The sequence below is a fragment of the Schistocerca nitens genome, chromosome 5 (genome assembly GCF_023898315.1).
Source record: "Schistocerca nitens isolate TAMUIC-IGC-003100 chromosome 5, iqSchNite1.1, whole genome shotgun sequence".
Classification (NCBI taxonomy): domain Eukaryota; kingdom Metazoa; phylum Arthropoda; class Insecta; order Orthoptera; family Acrididae; genus Schistocerca; species Schistocerca nitens.
In genome coordinates, this window is record NC_064618.1 from 472414889 (window position 1) to 472433759 (window position 18871).

An 18871-nucleotide genomic window follows, 5' to 3' on the forward strand; every position below is an offset into this window, starting at 1 on the left:
ATAATTGGTTAGAACCGCAACAGTGGAACAAAACGAACCATAAATCACATAACTTCGATACTGTTTAAACGGCTGAAGGTTGGTGTTATTTCTTTTAGGACACGTCAATTTTTTTTTTCTATCTTTCCCCGAGCTGAGCTTGCGCTTCGTCTTTAGTGAGTTACTCGTCGATGGGATATTAATCTTCTTTCCTTCATGAGTTTTTTCTAGTAGTAACTTCTGTTTGTTTCCAACATGCAATATATATTCATAATCTTTTCAGCTTAGAAACCCTCACATTATAATATACTAATGTCAACATGTATGGGCAAAAGTATAAACAAGAACTGACCTAAACTTCGTAGAACAGCCTTTGTATGTTCTATACCACATAAGCACGTTTACTTCCTACACGGTTTGTAGTCAGTTTATTGGCATTGTGGCCCTGTTTCGATGTCGTTAATCCAAGATGTGCTAGACAGTGGCCTCTGCCCTATACGCGAGGCTTATTAAAGAATACTTTTAGCAGCAACTTGCGGTGTTCAGTGAAGTCATTCCTAAAGTTTGCCAGAGCTGTAGAAAGAAACCGAGAGAAAGAATTTTTATTGTCAACATTACCAGGAAGCATGCGTTTACATGCGAACATTTTTGATTAGGTTTCATCGTGAATGTTGCTGATATCGAATGAAATAAGTCCACTGTTCCCAGTTACTATTTATTTATTTCTACAAACCGTTTCGAAGTTTAAACTTCTACCATCAGGTGGATATAAATCGGTTAATATGGCACGTAAGGCTTGCTTTAAGACTTCGGGATTCTTGTGGCAATGTCTAGCAGATACAAATGAAACACTCAGTATGTGCACTATAATTTTTGGAAGTCTATACTGAAAGGATTAAAGAAAATGTAAATGTAAAAGTAAAACATTAAATAAAAATACCTCCATTAGTCAGAGGGTCCTTCCCTGTGATGATATATCACATACATCACTTTGTAGACACTGAGGAGCCAAAGACAGTGTATAGAATCTAAGTGCAAGGAACATATACCAAACCGCTACGGTCGCAGATTCGAAACCTGCCTCGGTTCAAAAATGGCTCTGAGCACTATGGGACTTAACTTCTGAGGTCATCAGTCCCCTAGAACTTAGAAATACTTAAACCTAACTAACCTAAGGACATCACACACATCCATACCCGAGGCAGGATTCGAACCTGCGACCGTAGCGGTCGCGCGGTTCCAGACTGTAGCGCCTAGAACCGCTCTGCCACTCTGGCCGGCTCCTGCCTCGGGCATGGATGTATGTGATGTCCTTAGGTTAGTTAGGTTTAAGTAGTTCTAAGTTCTAGGGGACTGATGACCTCAGCAGTTAAGTCCCACAGTGCCCAGAGCCATTTGAACCATTTTTTGAACATATATCAAAACAAAACAGCATTTCAAAATAAGTCCCAAAGAATTGTGGAGAGCTTTGGTTGCATATTTGAGTACAAATGAAAGTGTAAATAACGGCAGTGATCACTGATTCTTTTCTGCCAGTTTTATGTAACTTAATACTTTGTACACATTTTAGTAATATGGGTAACAGAGACATTGAGTGTAATAATTATTATGCCAACAGTGGCAGAATTTATTCGCAAATGACAATAGTAACACAGTAATAACCAGTAAATTGTTGCTATGTGATCCAAGGATTGTTCTGCGATCGTATCATCATAGAACGTTGGGTCTTTTCACCTATTTATGCACAATACGCTTACATTTGTTTATCTAGAAGGCCAACTGGCAACGCCGCACTTAGCGTGTATGCTCTTTAGATCTTCCAAATTTTTTCTGCAATTTTGCAGCGTTGTAACTTCTCCTTCTACGATAGCGTCATCCGCGAAAAGCCTCATAAAATTTTCGACGTTATCTATTAGTTCATTTACGCGTATCTGTATTGCGTATTATATCGTGTACTAGACGTGTCTGTCTATTGATTGTCTACAGAGGTCTGACATTACTTTCAAAATCGAAATCACTTCTCTAGTTATCCTGAAAATAGCTCTAATCTGATGGCTGGAAGTTTACGGTATGTCACAGGTATAGAGGTGCTGTCGCAACTGAAGCTTGCATGTCAGGTTTGCAGCCAATTAGAACAAACTATCTGGATTTTTTATTGTTGCCTTCAGAATTGCCGTCCTGGCTATGTCCTCATATTCTTCGAACTTCATGACGTCGGCGTCGAAGTTCGCGTCGGAAAGCAGATCCTGAACTGCATCGTCAAGCTCTCGCAAACGATCTAACTTCTCTTGCAGTGTTGTCCGAAAGAACTTAATCTGTATCTTTGCTTGTGCTTCCTTCATCAGTTGACGTCCTGTAGCGTATTACACGTTTCCTTTACATATTCCGCAGACTTATTTCTATGTCCGTAGTGGCGTCGCTTGCGAAAAATCGAAGAATGGAGCACTAAGAACTGTGAATAGATGGAGCTGTCTCATATTACGGTTATGGGGGAATAGTTAAATATTGCTGTAGTATAACCAAACAATAGATGGCGTCGCTTGCGATTCAATGTTTTACAACCGGAAACCGTAACTACTTGTCTTATTACTGATATTCCGTAATAGCAACAGTGGTGTGTGCTCTGCACGAGTATAAGCAGGTTAATACTTGCACATTTTATTTAATATACAACTGAAAAACGTAATACTTAATTGCTGGGCCGAGGTCATGTGATTGGTGGCTGCACTGCTATATGCTGTCTCCACTCTTACCTCGATTCGAGGATGTGACACATGGGGGGACCTCGCCTTTCATGTTGCGCTGCACTTCCACTCCATTACGTCATAGGTTCCCGGATTTCGGCACCATGTTACAGATCGTTATTAACTAGAAAGATATCAACTGTGTTTCCCTACGTCTTTATTAACACTGCACCTATAACCAAAGATATTACACTATATAGATGAATAACAAAACCGTCAAAGAGATGTTTACATAGAGAGTCTGAGGCACGCTAATTAGCGTTCCTTGCCGTTCCACGCTCCACTATTAGGCGCCACATTTTCGGAACGCATTCTGCGGTTGTTTGAAAAGCGAAATAGTGCGAGTGCGAACATGTAAGATAAGCCATTGCCGAATTTCTTCTCGAAATCATGCCTAACGTTTGCGCGTGTGTAACTGCACACACAAAAGCAATAAAACTACGGGTGTATCTTATTTCAAGTGCATACGGTTTAAAAATATTATCTTTTAGTGGCTTAGTACATTTATGTTATACACCAGCAAAGACAGTGCTTTCACAATATTTAACTTTATGTGAATGCGTGAATTTATTATTTTACCCACAATTTCCTAATTTTCTTAAATGGCAGAGGTTTGTTCAGTTTGCTTCACGCTGGTCGTGGTGTTCGTCTCAGTGGTGTTCTACGTCCTTGCCCTCACCAATGTGAAAAGTAGTGGACCTGTAATATTTCCTTGGAGTACGTCCAAAATTTACCGCCCGAAGCTTTCTCCCAGTTGAGAATGTCATCGTGTGTTCCCTAGAACTCTTCAGTCCGATGATATAGTTGGTTTGATACTGCATACGCTCGTATTTTGTTCATTAGGTGACGGTGCACAACTGCATTGACGGAAAAATTAGTGAACCCTTTTAGAGGTTTACAATTCACTCAGTTATTGCTGCAACAGCGCATATGGAGTATATGAAATTTACTGATCAATAGCACAAGCGCTTCTGAGGTAGCCGGCCGAAGTGGCCGTGCGGTTAAAGGCGCTGCAGTCTGGAACCGCAAGACCGCTACGGTCGCAGGTTCGAATCCTGCCTCGGGCATGGATGTTTGTGATGTCCTTAGGTTAGTTAGGTTTAACTAGTTCTAAGTTCTAGGGGACTAATGACCTCAGAAGTTGAGTCCCATAGTGCTCAGAGCCATTTGAACCATTTTTGCTTCTGAGGTAACAGGTATCTACCCATGCTGGAACACCCACGCGATTTACCCTCCACAGGCGGTAATGCAGGCACTGTGGCAGATAATATCCTGGGATTGTTATGCCACACCTGCTCTATCTGTTAACGTTGTTCATGTTGGTTGACGAATCGCAAAGTAACTTCTCATCATATCCCGTGGGTGCTCGATTGGAGACAAGTTCGGAGATTGTGCTGGCAGGGAAGTTGCTGCACGTTGAGTTTCACGGCCAGTGCGTGGGCGAGCATTATCCTGTTGGAACAGCACATCACCTTGCTGTTGCAAGAACGTCAAAAGAATGGGTCTAAAAATATTTTGCACGTACCGAGCACTGGTTAGCGTTCACTCTAGAAACACCAAAGGCGAACGAGATGACAATTTAATCAATACCCTAAGCTGTCGACAGCCGTTGATATGCATCAACGGGGACAGTTGAAAATGTGTGCCCCGACCGGGACTCGAACCCGGGATCTCCTGCTTTCGTAGCAGACGCTCTATCCGTCTTTTTTTGCGTTTGGTCTGGGAGGTCGTCACAAGACATCCGTTCAAGTTGATCGTTGATTCCTTTACTCAGTTTTTTATTGCAGAGGGCGAGCAGCCCTCTGACTGAACACGCTGAGCTACCGTGCCGGCATTCGGGCAATGCTTGTGCATCCGCACAGAAGAAGAAGGTGAATGGCCGGTTAACCTTGACTATATGAAGATGGTATCTGTTCTTTCGGACATGTCCGAAAGAACAGATACCATCTTCATAAAGGTGAACGAGGGTTGTAGCTTATCGCAACCCTTACCGTAAGGCTCGAAATGAGAGCAGTGTGTCTTGGACGAACGCAGTCTACGAGGCAGAGCTCACCAGGTCAGTGTCGCACACTCAGGTGACCATCACTTGCATGTAGACAGAATCTGCTTTCATAGCTGAAGGCCACGACGTGCCATTCCATCCTTTGACGTCACCAGTCGATCCGAGCACTTCGATGCTGTGGCGTAAGTGGCAGAGGGGCTAGAGGTGTGCGCGCCCATAGACCGCTAATAACCGGTTCCCAAAAGTTCGTGTTGACACGCCTGCGCTCACAAGCCGTCCCTATCTGTGCTGTGGTAGCTACAGAAATGTTCAAATGTGTGTGAAATCTTATGGGACTCAACTGCTAAGGTCATCAGTTCCTACCCTTACACACTACTTAACCTAAATTATCCTAAGGACAAACACACACGCCCATGCCCGAGGGAGGACTCGAACCTCCGGCGGGACCAGCCGCACAGTCCATGACTGCAGCGTCTTTGACCGCTCGGATAATCCCGCGCGGCTTGGTAGCTACACGATCTGTCACTGCTGCCCTTACAACACGACGTTCCTGGGGGGCGTCTGTGCTGCGTGGACGCCCAGAACCTATAGTTGTTAGAATATTCACGTGACCGCTGATACCAGGATCGTTGCGCAACTGATGCATCACGTTCAACGTGTGTGGCAGTTCTACGAAAGGACAATCCCGCCACTCGAAAGGCCACATTCCGACCCTTTTCAAACTGGTTGCAGAAAACACGAGTGCGTCTTTGTGCCACGGTTGTCTGCTTCCTTCAAACGTTTGCATCACAGTGAGGCTTCTGGCTGTAACGTTCCCTATTAAAGGTTCGATACAGTTGGCGCTCTGGTGGCTATTGCACTACGCCACCTTTGGCGGACGAATTCGAAACGATTGTTAATACATCTACTATTCCCCAGGTGGTATAAGCCGTCATCAGATCAAAATATACGTCGTCTTTCCAAGTGTACTAATTTTTTTCGGCAGTGTGTATCGAACGCTTTCCGGAAGTCAAAGAACATCAATCTAGGCGCTGCATTCTCCTGCTTTCTGGGTCTGTTGGACATTTCATATTTCATATGATGGTCGTTTCCAGAATATACTGGGTGATCAAAAAGTCAGTATAAATTTGAAAACTTAATAAACGGAATAATGTAGATAGAGAGGTAAAAATTGACACACATGCTTGGAATGACATGGGGTTTTGTTAGAACAAAAAAAAAAAATAAATAAATAAAGTTCACAAAATGTCCGACAGATGGCGTTGGACAGCAAAACGTCAGTAACTGCTACCGTGAGGGGTGAGAGGTACTCCGATGTGTCACAGAATCGCATCATCCCCAGCCCGGCTGATAAACATCTGCTGGAACGTACGATGTTTATGCAGGATGGCGCTCCACCCCATATTGCTAGACGCCTGAAAGTTCTCTTGCGCGCGTCGTTTGGTGATGATCGTGTGCTCAGCCGCCACTTTCGTCATGCTTGGCCTCCCAGGTCCCCAGACCTCAGTCCTTGCGATTATTGGCTTTGGGGTTATCTGAAGTTGCAAGTGTATCGTGATCGACCGACATCTCTAGGGATGCTGAAAGACAACATCCGACGCCAATGCCTCACCACAACTCCGGGCACGCTTTACAGTGCTGTTCACAACATTATTCCTCGACTACAGCTATTGTTGAGGAATGATGGTGGACATATTGAGCATTTCCTGTAAAGAACATCATCTTTAATCAAAATATCCACGGGTGTACTGCCGGTCTACAGTATCCAACGGGCACAATATTTCGGCGATCATACATGTCGCCATCATCAGGTGAACTTATCGCCGAAATATTGTGCCCGTTGGACACTGTAGACCGGCAGTACACCCGTGGGTATTTTGATTATCAAATACGCCGGAGAAACTCAAGAATCACAACATCATCTTTGCTTTGTCTTACTTTGTTATGGTAATTATTACTATTCTGATCAGATGAAGCGCCATCTGTCAGACATTTTTTAAGTTTTGTATTTTTGTTTTTTGTTTTGTTTTAATAAAACCCCTTGTCAGTCCAAGCATGTGTGTCAATTTGTACCTCTCTATCTACATTATTCCGTGATTTATTCAGTTTATACTGACTTTTTGATCAGCCGGTATGTTGTTCCTACAGAGGAGATTTTCGATCTCCACGAATGCCACAACACGTGAGCATAAAACATGTTCCACAGTTGTACTGAGGTCAGTGATACAGGCCTAGAGTTTGTGCGCCTCTTCGACGACCCATCTTGAGAACTGGAATGCCTCATCCCCCCCCCCCCCCATTCCCCTTTTATGCAAACACTCGCAGTGTTCTTGCAACATGCTGGGTGGCGCCAACATGGAAGCGAGGATGGGATCGCGCCTTTGCCCGGTAACAATGGGGCCGTCGGCGGCCAGCAGGTGGCGCTCTAATGGCCGCGTGCCCCGCCGCCACCCCGGGGAGCCGCGTGCGTCGCGGCGCGCCCGCCAGTGGCTCGGCTGCCCCCGTTCCCACGGCGGGTTGTCCCGCGTGGCCGCCCAAGCGGCGCAGGGACGCAGACAGCGCGGCCAGCGCCCGCGGGGAGCCGCAAGCGCGCCCGTCTTGAGGCGCTACTCTGCGCTGCCGCGCGCAGCCGCCGCGTCGCCGGAAGGGCACAGCGGGGCACGCCGCAGCCACACGGCGATACTCGCGCAGCCCGGAAGGCGCTCTTCCGGCCGCTCCCCCACGGCCGGTGTCGCCGGCAGGTTTCGCTCGCTCGCGGTGCACGAGCTGCCACCGGGCGCAGATCCAGGACTCGGGATTAGCAGTCACAATTTCTTACAGGTTCGCGCAACCCCCAAAATCTAACTTTCCATCCACACCACTTTTTAACATGCCACATATCGATGGCAGATTTTTAATGTATTGCTTCCAGTTGTTGAGCATTACCTGCCTGCACTGTAAAGGTATTTTGTTCCGTGTTACAAAGTTAATTTTTTATTAAAATTAATAGTGCATTAGAGCACTAAGGCATTTATTAAATTTTACAGGATCCAAAAGTACCACCACTTGCAAAGTAGGTTAGAAATCAGATTAATAATGTTGCTCACGCAGCATATGTTCGCTTTATATGGCAACAACAAAGTTATTGACTTTGGATGGTATCGTCAGAGTGGAAATAATGAAGTCACTGTAAAAAAGTCATTAATTTTGGCACTTATCTTGAATGGATTCCCACGTAGATTTCGTCGAAGTTGTTATAGCTCATCTTGTTGATTCTAGGGTGATTCCACTTTGACTGCTAGAAGGTCCAGATCGGTATTTTAGCAATATTTGAAGACCTAACAAATGCGTTTTTCAGGAAATTCTTAATGATCAAACAATCCCAAATCAGAAAAATGGTATGGTAGAAATAATTTTTGACTTGGTGTTCACGATCCACATTTTTATTAAACTTCTTGTAAATTCACATATACTTCTTCTTAATTTTCACATCATCAAGGAAACAGTTTTGTATCAATCTTCATATACCGGGTGATCAAAAAGTCAGTATAAATTTGAAAACTTAATAAACCACGGAATAATGTAGATAGAGAGGTAAAAATTGACACACATGCTTGGAATGACATGGGGTTTTATTAGAACCAAAAAAAAAAAAACACAACAAAATATTGCTAGACGCGTGAAAGATCTCTTGCGCGCGTCGTTTGGTGATGATCGTGTGCTCAGTCGCCACTTTCGTCATGCTTGGCCTCCCAGGTCCCCAGATCTCGGTCCGTGCGATTATTGGCTTTGGGGTTACCTGAAGTCGCAAGTGTATCGTGATCGACCGACATCTCTAGGGATGCTGAAAGACAACATCCGACGCCAATGCCTCACCATACCTCCGGACCTGCTTTACAGTGCTGTTCACAACATTATTCCTCGACTACAGCTATTGTTGAGGAATGATGGTGGACATATTGAGCATTTCCTGTAAAGAACATCATCTTTGCTTTGTCTTACTTTGTTATGCTAATTATTGCTATTCTGATCAGATGGAGCTCCATCTGTCGGACATTTTTTGAACTTTTGTATTTGTTTGGTTCTAATAAAACCCCATGTCATTCCAAGCATGTGTGTCAATTTGTACCTCTCTATCTACATTATGCCGTGATTTATTCAGTTGTCAAATTTATACTCACTTTTTGATCACCCAGTATTTAATTTCCACTTAGCCAAACACAAGACTTGACTGTTCTTTTACAAAGTGAAATAACAACTTAACTTCTGCAATGTGAAACAAAGACTGTCCTGTGCGCATTCGCGCCAAAACGGTTACAAGTAAGTCAAAGATTATGACAGTCTCACAGAAATGAATACACACAAGAACCATATCACTATAATATATCGATACATCGGAGTACCTATACATTAATAAAACCAAATGTGAATATTGTCACAAAAATATGTCTGCTACTTCGCAGAAAAGTAGTACGATATTACTGGTATCGAGGATTGGGGTTGGAGTGCCGTAATGGTCACTTAAATAAAGAACCATTACAAGGAGAAGCACAAGCGGTTTCTTAAAAATGTTTAAAGTGATACAGATAAAGATGTTATATGTGTATCTACATAATTCGCTGAAGAGCCAAAGAACTGGTACACCTATCTAATATCGTGAAGGGCCCCCGCGAGCACGCCGAAGTGCCGCAACAAGTCTTGGCATGGACTCGTCTAATGTCTGAAGCAGTGCTGGAGGGAACCGACACCATGAATCCTGCGGGCTGTACATAAATCCGTAAGAGTACGAGGGGGTGAAGATCTCTTCTGAACAGCACGCTGTAAGGCATCACAGATATACTAAATAATGTTCATGTTGCGGAGTTTGGTGGCTAGCGAAGGTGTTTAAACTCGGAAGAGTAGTCTGTAGCAATTCTGGACGCGTAGGATGCCGCATTATCCTGCTGGAATTGTTCAAGTCCTTCAGAATCAACAATGGACATGAATGGATGCAGGTGATCCGACAGGATGCTTACGTATGTGTCACCTGTCAGAGTCGTATCTCGACATATCAAGGGTCCCATATCACTCCAGCTGCACACGCCCCACACCATCGCAGAGCGTTCACCAGCTTGAACAGTCCTCTGCTCACATGCAGGGTACATGGATTCATGATGTTTTCTCCATACCCGTACACGTCCATCCGCTTGATACAATTTGATAATAGACTCGTCCAACCATTGATAAACCTATGATGATAATTATAATAAATATTTCAACATTAACAATATAATGAAAAGGGTAGTTGCTAATCACAACATGGTGGAAAGATACTATAAAACCATTGTCAGAAAGTTAGCTTTCAGCCAAGAAGGACTTTTCAAAAATTGACAAAACGCACGTGCACACACACACACACACACACACACACACACACACACACACACACACACACACACAAAACTCACTCACACTTGACCACAGTCTTTGGCAGCTGGAGTTAGATGGTCTCGTAGTAGAGGTAGCCAAATTGACTTATTTTCCCGCCAAATTTTGAACTTGCCGCCATGCCGTCAGTGCGATACTGCCACATCTATGGCCGCCATCTTGGATCCGTCATCTTGAATAGCTTTGGCGACAATACAGAGTGGGGTTGCACCCTCTTTGTCCAACTACTGCCGACTCTCAGGTTGGCTACGCTGTTGTCAACGACAAATCCGACGCGGTTCGTAGGTGCACAGTTAGAAACTGTGCACTGTAGGAACCTTAGTGAGGGAAGTCAGGAAGAGGAAGATGCTCTACTAAGACGAAAATTTTTTCTGTGTATCAGCAGCTTTTTCTGTCTAAGAATCTGTCATCGATTTTCAGACCAGCATAGTTCGTTCCTAATAGAATAATAATTGCTCTTTTTTCTTCCTGTTAATCTCCTCTAATAAGGAGTCCGCTATGTTCAAGATTTATTTTGTTTACCTCTGCGGCCGAATGGTGTTCCTGTCGCCACACCAATTCTTCGCTGTGCGGAATGTGTGTACCCCAATTGTAAGTGTGTGCTGTTTTGCATGTGAAAGTGTGCGAAAAAATCCGAAGTCTCATATAGCGAAGCTACAGCCTGTAGAGGCACCAAGTAATTGTCCAGCGATTAGGCATTTGCAGCGTTCGAGCCCTGTAACATCTAACTTTATTTCACCTTCACGTTTTCCAAAAGTTTGAGGGACTTTCTTACGAAATTAATAATTTTTTGGAAATTTGTGGTAAGTACTATGAGACGAAACTGCTGAGGTCATCGGTCCTAGGCTTACGAACTACTTAATCTAACTTAAACTAACTTGCTCTAAGGACAACACGTACACCCATGCCCGAGGGAGGACTCGAACCTCCGACAGAAGGAGCCGCGCGAACCGTGACAAAAACTCCTAGACCACACGGCTACCCCGCACGTCAATGTTAATAGTAATAATTTCTGTAATACTTAATGTTATGTAGATATAAGCGCTTTCTCAGTCGGGAATGAGTTTGTCCCACTGAGCTTTTAGAAGCTGATGTCCTCACTGCCCCGGACTTGTATCCTGCCATTTTTGCCTGATTACATGTTCACGAATATTGAAGGTTTTATTTATATATACCACGGACAGAACAACATGACTGGCAAGACGACAAGGGAGGACGTATGTGTTTCATTAGAGCTGACGCAACAATTTTACGCGCGTCTATTTTCGTAAACATGCTGTACGAGCAGGTTAACAATAGCTCGTTGGATAGCGAGAGTAATTTTCATTCCTATAATTGTGTTCCCGAAAGCAACTCTTGTTTTCAATACAGTGCACCGTGTCTGTCAGCGCTGAATCACCGACCTGAGCCGGCTGCAAGGCAGGCACAAGTGCAGCAGCGAGTAGCTGATTAGGCGAAGGTCGCGCGAGCCCAATTCGGAGAACCTCCGCTGGGACAGAAGAGTGCGACGCACATGCCGAAGGCACGGCTCCGTGTCTGCAGCCACGTAGCGCAGGCCGCTTCACGGAATCGTGCTGCCAGGTTGTAACAGCGTGCGTTTCAGCCGCTCCTGTTACCAGCTTAGCGCGGGCACCTGTTGGCGATACGACAGGCTCGCCATGACTCACACCAGCGAACTGCACAGGCTCTGCGTCGAGTTTCTGGCGATGTGCCTCAATGTCTCGGTTCCAGTCGAGTGAGCACAATAAACCCTACGGCTTCCCGAGTGACGTGACTGATAAACCTAATAAATTTCTACGAAATGGTGGAACGTTCAGGGGAGGGAGTCCATTGGAAACAGATAAAAGATCGAAACATCCTGGCAGATTAAAACTGTGTGCCCGACCGAGACCCGAACTCGGGACCTTTGCCTTTCGCGGGCAAGTGCTCTACCAACTGAGCTACCGAAGCACGACTCACGCCCGGTCCTCACAGCTTTACTTCTGCCAGTATCTCGTCTCCTACCTTCCAAACTTTACAGAAGCTCTCCTGCGAACCTAGCAGCACTCCTGAAAGAAAGGATACTGCGGAGACATGGCTAAGACACAGCCTAGGGGATGTTCCGCATGGCTGTGTGTATTGGACTTATTTTTCTGTGTGTAAGGCGCGTGACCTTGAGTGTGCGAGAGAGAGCTTTGTTTTTTCCTGTTTAACGTGAATTCACATGTGCTATTGTACTAATAAAAGCAGTTATCTGACACATTCATACAGTTCAGTTAACGCTATTAGCATCATTTTTCCAAAATTAAATTCTTAATTAAATTAAAAATTTTACGAAATTACTTATTTGCTTCTCTACTACAGATACACGTCTGGGTCATGTTTGATTAAATTCACCAGATAAATAACAAGGAAATAAATGGAAATAGTGCTTTCTTTAACCTCGTACAGTTTTGCGATGGCTTCATATTAACGAGATACTAATTTCAGGCAAAATCTTTTATTAGCCGTAACTAAACATTTGCGGACCTATGATTATAATCAGTTTTTTCTTTAGATTTACTTGCAGAATAACATATTAAAATATTTGCATATCTTCGTGAATCACCTTGTATTTTCAGTGATGACTGTGGACAGTGTACTGAACTGCGTTACATCAGGCGTAGTTCATTTAGTGGTACAGTTATGACGTCACAGAATATATCACGTAGTAAAGTATGTGACGTGTTTGCGGGAAGACTGTTGAACGTAGAGAAAGAGGAACTAACACACTGAAGTGAAGCACTCCGTCTAAAGGCCACAAGTGGCCCATCGGGAACATCTGACATCCGACCGCCGTGTCATCCTCATTGAGGATGCGGATAGGAGGAGCGTGTGGTCAGCACACCGCTCTCCCGGTCGTTATGATGGTTTTCTTTGACCGAAGCCGCTACTATTCGGTCGAGTAGCTCCTCAATTAGCATCACGAGGCTGAGTGCACCCCGAAAAATGGCCGACAGCGCTTAACTTCAGTGATCTCACGGGAACCGGTGTATCCACTGCGGCAAGGCCGTTGCTACACTGAAGTGAGGGTACATATTAATTTACCACTGATCACAATATCAGCATTTATGCTCCTAACACTCGGTATGTTTCTTAGGATTATTTGTTTTTATCATTGTCCTCTACTCGTCCCCATTTGTTTCTGCCTATAAGAGTCAATTAGTCTGTATAGTGTAAAAGCTTTTGTAAAAAAAAAAAAAAAGGATGACGAGTATTCTGTTACATTACAGGGCAAAAATGTGAAATTTGTATGAGAAATGCTGGCTGATAACTGACGATGGGCTCAAGCCCCAAATAAGTTACGGCGAAATAAACCACTTAATCAGAAACTGTGGCCGGTTGTAGTTTTTCCCTCGAGTGCTGCAAAAAGGAACCTTCCGCGAAACCGCTGCTCGGCGCTGCAGAACGGCGGCGGGCGGGAAGTTGGCGGGCAGCTGTTTGGGTGAGCCGTGGAGAGACTGCAGCTGGTGCGGCCTGCAGAAATAGCGCAGCAGGCCGTGCTGTGCTGCTGCTGGTGCAAGCGCAGTCTCTGGCGCGCGTGGGGGGCGAACGACCGCAATCTCGCGGCGCGGTGACGTGCGAGAGGAGAGGAGAGCCAAAGCGCCACAGCACAGCACGGCACGGCAGATAAGAGCGGCCCGGCTGCCGCACGGGCTCCCCTGCCCTGCACCGGCGCGCTTCACGGGGCGCCGTTTATTAGACCAGGTGTGCGTCTGTGGGGGTATCTGGCCGGATTTTAATACACAGGCTGTTCCACGTGTAGCGCAGACACCTCCGGCATTCGATAAACGGCCCGAGATACTGAAATAGGGTTTCACGAAGTGGCATTTCACCGAGGAGCGATTGTTTCGCTGAATGGTTAACATTCATAACCCTCTTTTTTATTTTATACACTGAGATACTGATGTACCAATGTTACGTTTTTAGAACGAGATTCCTTTCTTCTCGACATTTGGTACCGCACGAACACTAGGAATGTTGCGAGGCAAGGCTGTCTGATGTCTGTAGTTTAACATTTCGCAGGAACATAGCGGACAAACGCTCTGAATATGGGGCACAAGCGAGCATTCTTATTCTGGTTAGATATTAGCCGTTTAACAACCAGGTTTTTACACTACTGGCCATTAAAATTGTAACACCAAGAAGATGTGCTACAGACGCGAAATTTAACCGACAGAAAGAAGATGCTGTGATATGCAAATAATTAGCTTCTCAGAGCATTCACATAAGGTTGGCGCCGGTGGCGACACCTACAACGTGCTGACATGAGGAAAGTTTCCAACCGATTTCTCATACACAAACAGCAGTTGACCGGCGTTGCCTGGTGAAACGTTGTTGTGATGCATCGTGTAAGGAGGAGAAATGCGTGCCATCACATTTCCGACTTTGATAAATGTCGGATTGTAGCCTATTGCGATTGCGGTTTACCGTATCGCGACATTGCTGCTCGCGTTGGTCGAGATCCAATGACTGTTACTAGAATATGGAGTCGGTGGGTTCAGGAGGGTAATACGGAACGCCGTGCTGGATCCCAACGGCCTCGTATCACTAGCAGTCGAGATGACAGGCATCTTATCCGCATGGCTGTAACGGATCGTGCAGCCACGTCTCGATCCCTGAGTCAACAGACGGGGACGTTTGCAAGAGAACAACCATCTGCACGAACAGTTCGACGACATTTGCAGCAGCATGGACTATCAGCTCGGAGTCCATGGCTGCGTTTACTCTTGACGCTGCATCACGTACAGGAGCGCCTGCGATGTTGTACTCAACGACGAACCTGGGTGCACGAATGGCAAAACGTCATTTTTTTCGGATGAAACAAGGTTATGTTTACAGCATTATGATGGTCGCATCCGTGTTTGGCGACATCGCGGTGAACGCACATTGGAAGCGTGTATTCGTGATCGCCATACTAGCGTATCACCCGGCTTGATGGCAAGGGGTGCCGTTGGTTACACGTTTCGGTCACCTCTTGTTCACATTGACGGCAGTTTGAAAAGTGCACGTTACATTTCAGATGTGTTACGACCCGTCGCTCTACCCTTCATTCGATCCCTGCGATACCCTGCAGGATAATGTACGACAGCATGTTGCAGGTTCTGTACGGGCCTTTCTGGATACAGAAAATGTTCGACTGCTACCCTGGCCAGCACATTCTCCAGATCTGTCACCAATTGAAAACGTCTGGTCAATGGTGGCCGAGCAACTGGCTCGTCACAATACGCCAGTCACTACTCTTGGTGAACTGTGGTATCGTGTTGAAGCTGCATGGGCAGCTGTACCTGTACATGCCATCCAAGCTCTGTTTGACTCAATGCCCAGGCGTATCAAGGCCAGAGGTGGTTGTTCTGGGTACTGATTTCTCAAGATTTATGCACCCAAATTGCGTGAAAATGTAATCACATGTCAGTTCTAGTATAATATATCTATCCAATGAATACCCGTTTATCATCTGCATTTCTTCTTGGTGTAGCAATTTTAATGACCAGTAGTGTACTTTTAAATCACCTTATAACAATGCATTGACCGGGCACTCGTTTTGTCAGTTTTCTATTAGAAATAAAAAAAAATGAACTGTGTTTGTAGTGAAGCATCGAAAAACAGTCTTTTCAAATTTAAACAGTTGTACAAAGAAATATGTATAAAGTACGAATGCATAAGTACAGTATCCAGCTACGCCCAGCTGCTTCGCGTGTCTGCAACGCTATTTTGTAAACGTCTCTACTGCTATGCCTCTTCATAACTCTGTAAACGGCTACTCTTTTCGCCTACAGCAGTTTGCGTTTCGCAGTTTGTCAAAAGCGCTGCAAGGCGTCACGGATTTCCCTAAGTTGACTCGACTGTCTCAGCAGTAAAGAATAAGTGTATTATAATTACATACATGTTGCGGCTTTTTTTATACGTTTCAGTGCTTATGGCGTCACATCTCTTGAACTATGTGTCTTACAATGATTTCTTGGAAAATTTAGTATCTGCATTATGAACTTCCGTATGATTCAACTTTTCCCTCATGTTTTACTCTCTTGGACTCTGATCTCTTCTCACAGTATGTCCTTTTTTTTTTTCAACTGTTAGTATTTTTCTCGAAATTGATAGATAATTACAGTTGATTTCTGTATGACCGACTGGTCTAGCAGGGCACATGGATTCGTAAAGAATTACAGTGGAGTTTATTTTTTGGGGCTGGTCAGTTTCGTAAAGCAAAAAGGTAGGCTGAGACGAAACAACTGTCTCCAGTTACTCAGAAACAAGCATGACGTATCACAAAAAACAAAAAAAAACAAAAAAAAACAGAAAAAACGCTGATACAAACAGAACTCCTTCGATTGTATTTCCGACGGGAACATGACAACTGGTTGTCGAAGAAGATTAGTGGTTTTGGGGCCCTTCAATTAACGAAATCATTCTGCTTGTCTTACGAGCTTATTTTGGGGAGAACTTCCACACTTACTTCAGATAGTGTGCTGAATTTTTGTCGGCCAATTGATTATAAACGATAAGCATGAACCAACTGTTTTGTTTTGCAGAACGGTTAACATTAGTATAGCCTTCAGGAATTTCCCAAGAACGTGGTAAACACAACAGATAATAGTGCATGTCGATGCGGTAAAGGCACTGAACTCGAACGTTTAACCGTGGTAATGGTTTCGACAGCATCTAAGCATTAGAGTTATCCCTGTCACGAGTGGTACAGTGTTCTTGTATTGCATATTTTCCTTCTCTACCAATGGACGAATTATTCCAAATCATTCGACTATATAAGAGTAAAATTTTTAAACATCACATTGCATTTGACTTTTTCCTCAACCATACTCTCACGTCTGTTAGTATGTGTTTGTGTTCAGTGTTACCTAATGTATATCTGTGGTGTATGGGGAAGGATGTTTTATGTACCATTATTTCTTCTTCCTTCCCGTTCCCATCACCAATGGTAATCGGAAAGCAAGATTATTGGTAGCCCTCCGCGAGAGTCCCATTTTGTCCTCGTGATCTTTTCGCTAGATATACGTAACAGGAAGCAATATATTGGACACTGTTCTAGGAACGCACACTCTCAGAATTTTGACAGCAAACAACACCATGATGCACAACGATTATCTTACAGCTTTTGCCACTGGAGTTGGTTGACGCTTTCTTGCACATTTTAAAGAAATGTGTTCCTCTTCTTTAGTTCTTCTCTATCTGCTGAATCGATCCTATCTGGTAAGAATCTCAGACCGACGATCAATACTCAAACTACTTTGAGTTTTTGTAAGCTACCTTCTTCGTGAGTTCCTGAGCAATCTTCGAAAGAATCTCAGTCTGAACACTGGAATAACTGTGCGTGCTTTTATGTGGATGCGAATAGAATCTACTTCTTCATCCACATACATACAGTGCGTGGAGGGGGATACCTTGTACTACTACAAGTCACTCGCTTTTCTGTTCCACTTGAAACCGGAGCGGGGGAAACACGAGTGTCTACATGCTTCCGCACCAGCGTTCATTTATCTTGTCATTGAGGTCTTCAGCGAGATGTATGTTGCAGCAGAATCGTTCTGCAGTCTGTGACAAATGTTGGTTCTCTATCGTCAGTACGCGTTCTTCTCTCCAGAACTTCCTATTTGAGTTCACGGAGAATTTTCGCAATACTCGTGCTTTGATTGAATCCGGCGGTAACAAATCTAGCTGTACGCTTCTGAATTGCTTCGATGTCCTCATTTAAGGGGGGTAGGACGTCAAATGGGCCGACTTGGAGCAAGAAAGGCAACACAGGGCGTTTTAATTTCCACTGCCTATACTTTTACAAATAAATTCATAAAACTTTGTCATAAAACTTTTGAAGGATTAAGGATTCATACTCATAGCCGTGGAAATTAACAAAACATAACAAAATTATTTTTTGTACTATTAAATTTGATCATTTTTTCACTTATTACTGGCTGCATTTGCTGCTTTAGGTACACGTTTCTTCATAAGCAAGAGAGATTCTTCGATGAATTTTGCACAGCATACAAAGCATACTTACAGGTGTATAAAACTCTAGAATGTATTTAATTTATGAAAATATGAATGAGCGGTTACATTTTAAACTTCATGTTTAGAAAAAACTCAAATTTTATAGTTAATTATCTCAACTTTTACTACAGTTTTTAATAGATTTGGAAAATTGTAGAGTTTCATACACTCGTGAGTTTGGTTTGTAGGCTGTGGAAAATTCGTCGAAGAATGTGTACCTATAGCAACAAATGCAGCCAATAGCAAGTGAAAAAATGATTAAGTTACACATGTAAAAATTTTTATTTTGTTATGGCTCAAATGGCTCTGAGCACTATGGGACTCAACTGCTGAGGTCATTAGTCCCCTAGAACTTAGAACTAGTTAAACCTAACTAACCTAAGGACATCACAAACATCCATGCCCGAGGCAGGATTCGAACCTGCGACCGTAGCGGCCTTGCGGTTCCAGACTGCAGCGCCTTTAACCGCACGGCCACTTCGGCCGGCTTATTTTGTTATGTTTTTGAACTTCCATTGCTATGAGCGTGAATCCTGAATTCTTCCTGGTCATTCTGACAAAGTTTTATGAATTTATTTGTAAAAGTATGGTCAGTGGAAATTAAAATGTCCTGTGGTGCCTCTCCTACTACAAGTCGGCCCGTTTGACGTCCTACCCCCCCCCCCCCCCGTCCCCCTCCTTAATTGACCCCTGCTGCGGATCATAAACACTCCTCCAC